The sequence below is a fragment of the Typha latifolia genome, unplaced genomic scaffold (assembly GCF_019914945.1).
Source record: "Typha latifolia isolate L0001 unplaced genomic scaffold, TyphaL0001v2 contig_22, whole genome shotgun sequence".
NCBI lineage: Eukaryota > Viridiplantae > Streptophyta > Magnoliopsida > Poales > Typhaceae > Typha > Typha latifolia.
In genome coordinates this window covers 86,054-90,930 of record NW_027330471.1, presented here as the reverse complement: position 1 = coordinate 90,930, position 4,877 = coordinate 86,054, and the positions used below count along the sequence as shown (strand labels likewise).

General features: G+C 35.6%; 1 long non-coding RNA gene across 1 annotated transcript; it reads left to right on the top strand.

Moving 5' to 3' along the window:
* The first annotated feature begins 2,127 nt into the window (after nucleotides 1–2,127).
* LOC140802493 (uncharacterized) lies at nucleotides 2,128–3,692 on the top strand. The gene is made up of 4 exons (XR_012111663.1): nucleotides 2,128–2,314; nucleotides 2,397–2,432; nucleotides 2,679–2,873; nucleotides 2,953–3,692. It is a non-coding gene; the product is annotated as an uncharacterized lncRNA (long non-coding RNA).
* Nucleotides 3,693–4,877: the final 1,185 nt, after the last annotated feature.

Sequence of the window (4,877 nt, the reverse complement as noted above, 5' to 3'; positions counted from 1 at the left end):
ATGAAGTGTAGTTCACTGCTGTCGCTGGCGGCATCATAGCTTTGGCCCCAAGAAGGACGGGGATGTTAACATTAGCTATTGGCTTCCCAGGCATGATTAGGCCCATGCAGTATTCCGTAATGATGTTTAGCCCTGGAGTCTTTGTATTCAGCATTGTAACATAAAAAAGGAATAAAATTTCATCATTAAGAATTTAAAGTGTGTGTGGAGATTCTTACCTAGTTAATGGTTGCATTTATGAGGCTAATGGGAAGAGTGAAGGAGGAGCCCCCACCATGGAAGCTGACCTTGGTCCTTCATTAGAGTGCAAAGGATCAAAGAGACGATAACTGTTACCACCAGCTTGGCATGTCTTCATATCTCCTCATTAACCTTGCGGGTGTGTCAACTTTACCTTTGTATGAAGCACAGAATCAGTTGTAGATTTCACAGAAAAGATATTGTATTCAACAACAAAAACCAAAAATAAGTTATATCTCTATAAGAGTACAAGCTTCAGCAGATGTATGCATCATTCTTGTTCATTAATTTCTTTTAATGTTAGAGAAAATTGTAAGGAGGAATAAAATGCCATTACTATATATACCATTGTATATTGTCAGTATGTATTGTTTGCTGAATGTGTAGTAGTTTCAATTTATAGCTCTTGAGTTCTTCTGCCAACATCTTGCAGCTTGGTTCTTTTGTGTAGGAACCACTAAATTGCTATGCAGTATATAACGTCCAGGTATAGCAACTATAAACGAGTTTGCTATCTCTCCATTTTATTTATAAGATCAATTTAATGGGTCGTCCAAGTAAGATATCATATTAATATTATTATCCTTATTTGAGTTAATTGATGGAAACTTCTAATGATCTTATATGTAAGTATATAAATCAGGGCAGAAGTGGTTGGAAACTACCTTCTGTAGAAGATGTAAAGAGCAAGCTCAAATTAATCTTTCCCTGCTTCACTATATGAGAAGCAGGGAAGGATAAATCTAAGCACATTCTTCGCTCTGTCTTATGACCTCAGTTTTGCCACAGTTGCTGCTACACTGACACACGTTGTCTTTTTCTATGGAAGGTATGCGCCTGTCTTTCTGCGGAGTTTTAATAACGGTTGAATATTCTTTTTTTTTCATTTTTATTGCTCTATCAGTTTTATTAAAATTCGCCTGTATTCTTAAGATCATTAAGTGAACCAATTAATTGCTGTCTCATGGTGAATATTCTAAGAGAGTCATCAAGAACATCTATTAGAAGCCTTACAAGATAGCAGCTAGAAAATGATTGAAGTGAAGGCTTTCTAATGAATTGTATATATGTAGGAACTAATTTTAAATAACAACATATTTTTAAACAAGAATCGCTATTTGATAATATGAATGATTATGTCTTGAGACTGGTTAGTATAACAAAGTGCTAATCTGTTGTAAATATGAACTACTCGGTTCATCTTTAGTTACAGAATGCGAAAGCAGAATCTTTAACCTTTCTTTATCCCGTCAAGCTGCCTGAAGTAACGATAGATATTTCTGAGGAAGTATTATCTGCACAAGCATCAATTAAGCTCAAGTATAGAATATACATACTGTAGAGATGCCATTGTTCTATCCTTTAAGAAGACCTAAAGCTGTTATTGCATGTATTGATTTTTCGGAGAGATCTATGACCGATACCGTGTTTCGTACGAAGGAAAAGTTGACATTCATACTAGGCTAATGAGGAAGTACGGAGATATACATGAGTGGTGGTTTCACACTCACTTGCTGTTGGCATTTTCACTTATGGTCTCTCTGATTCTTTGCACTCTATTAAAGGGCCAAATTCAGCTTCCATGGCAGGTCTCATCTTTGCCTGTGGTATGGCCTTTGTTTTCACTCTTCTAATCAACATCATTAGTGCAACTACAAACCAGGTACATATAGTGCCCTGTCCTATTTATTTGCTTTGTTAGTGAAGATTCAAACATTTGCATCATTTCAGTTCATTGAGTTTTCAAATTGATTTGACAATGTTAAAGATTCACGAAAACAACCTCAAAAACACACACACGCGCGTGCACACACCCAAAAAAAAGAATCAAGAAAAGGAAAAAGGAAACTATGATCTTTTGCAGGCAGTGCACATGGAGCACTCAGATTTCAATTCCGGGACCATCTTGATTCCTTAACTTGCTACTGCTTCACTTCAATACATAAAATTGACGACGTAACTCTTTCATATTATTACTTCACTAGATTACACAATTTCATGTATCCAATGTTTGCAATTGAATTCAATGATGGTTGCCCAATTCATTTAAGTGTCTTTCGAAACTCACTATGCTGTAATGCAGAAGACATTCTCTTATTATCTTTTTAATGCATTTTATTTTGATTACAGGTATATGCTAATACATCTCGTGATAGCTTGCTTGCAGCAGTTCGTGATGCTTGCAAACTGAGGTAGGCCAACTTGTCTCCCGTATGTATTTCTTTTAGTACATATTATGCCAATTGAGAGGCAATACGTCAGGCACACCCTTGAAATAAGAACAGCGTGCATCTTTATGCTGAAAAATGGCACTTGTTAATAGATTGAGACCACCATCTGTATCACCACTACTTTCAATGTCAGTTGTAGAGATCCTTCAAACTATGCTTTGTGAACCACATGGTGAAACAACTCAACACTACTTTTTACTACGTCAGGTTGCTGGTTTGCGGCGTCGTTTGTTTGCATTGTTTAGACACCCTGCTGAAAGTGTAAGAGAAACTATTGCTGTTATCATGCGTACATTTGCCGAGGAGGATGCAATTGCAGCAGAATCTATGCGTGACGCTGCATTGAGAGATGGTGCTCTTTTGAGGCACTTGCTGAAAGTGCATGCTTTTTCCTTCCTGCTGGTGAGCACTGAGATATTAGCCGACAACTTGTAGCTCTTTGGACTGATTCTTATCAACACGATCTTCATTTGCTGTCTAGAGTTCTACCTCCTGGGATTGTTGCTTATCTTCATGCACGGCCAGATGCAAGTTCTGAACATTCTGAGAACCAGTATTAATGGTAAAAGGTGAAGACGCATACTTCAGCAGAGGAGGGTCCATAATGGTGGTCTAGCAGCACAGGGTCATGTAATGCCATTTGTAAATGATGCCAAAGATGGTAAATTGGCAAAACAGATAGGTATTGGTGTTCATGCAGGACCTGAAATATATCAGCGACCTACTCAAGAGTCCAATGTTGTCCAGTCTGTCTTCCTCACTTCTTTTCCAGGTGAAAACCAAACTGCTGAACCCCAAGCACTTCTCTGTAGCTGTTTTTGCTGATAACATTCACCAAAGCAGGACAGCTCAGACTTTGGATTCTAATGCCCTCCATGGCGAAGCGCTTGCAGTTCATGCTGGGCTCAACTTGCTTCTCTCGCGGTGTCCGGGCGAGGCTTGTTGGATCTTCAGCGATTCTGCTACTGTGGTTAAGGCTATTAATGTCATGCCTGAAGATATTCATTGGTCCGTTAGGCCAATTATTCAGGATGCTCTAGGTAGATCTTTTTCTCATCATTCTTGTAGGGTGTGTTTCACAAATAGGTCTACTAACACTAAGGTTCATACTCTGGCCGGTCTAGCAATTCGAGAATGTATTAGTAGGGGATGGATTGATCCATCTTTTGGTTTGAATTGTAATTCTGATGTTGAATGAATGAAAGCCAATATTTGAAGTAAAATAAATGGATCTGAAATCTACGTAGGCCCTCTTGACTTCTTTTGGACATAACTGATCCAAGTTCAGATCAAGTCTGCTAGACAAAGATGAGTTTTTTTGTCTATAAATAGGCTACATCTTAAAACTTAATACTAAAATAAGTCTATTTTACTATAGATTTATGTACAACTCTGAATTTATTAACATTTTATTTTTAGATGGAAACATCGGGGAGTTTAGCATCTTATTTTTAGAGAGAATGTTTGAATTGTTCAATATTTTCGTAAAATTTAAAGAAGCTATCATCTTTTTCTTTTTATTGTAATCTTGAGTATAGTTAGTTGCAAGAAATTGCTACTCAATTCTAACCCATAAGTCTTTTCAATATCCTCACAACTATATGTTGTATAACAAAAATAATAAACATGCAAAAAATTACAATGCATGAAATTTTATTTATATTTTTTATTTCCTTATCGCCTAAGATTTCATTTCCAAAGTAATTACGTTTGCTTCTCTTTCATCTTCATAACGGCACATCATATATTTAAAATGGGAATTGGTTATAAAGTTATGACCTTCCAAACTAAGTACTTCAATGCCTTAATAAAACTCTGTGTAATTTAGTATTTTTAACAATAAGTTCTTACTTAATATTTTATAAGATAAAATCGTCCTTCTTTTCAATAAAGGCCTAAACTATTTAGCATTTTTCTTTAAATAAAAACTCTAGTAAGACATTGAAGTTCATCTAAAGGTAAACGGTGAGATCAACATAAGTATTCTAATATTAAGTTTAGAATGTTGCCCATTTCAATAAATAAAGTTCCTAAGAGGGTAGTTGGTCAATTTTTTACTATCACACTAGCCCTCTTCCAAATTTTATTCACCGAAATGAACTATAACCTAAACTTAATACCAAAAGAGATTTGTTTTACTATAATTATTGGTAAAACACTTATTAGCTCAGTATTTTACCTTTAGATGAGTAGCATCTTATATTCTAAGTAAAACTTAGATCTTGTCAATGTTTTTGTTTAAGAAAAATGCTAAAAAATTCAGCGCTTTAATAGGGGAAAAGGACTCTATCTTTTCCATGTAAAATGCTATACATTTAAGCATCTTACTGTTACAAATATTCAATTGTTCAGTATCTTTCTAGGATGCTGAACTATTCAGTTTTGAAAGTCATAACTTTCTAACTA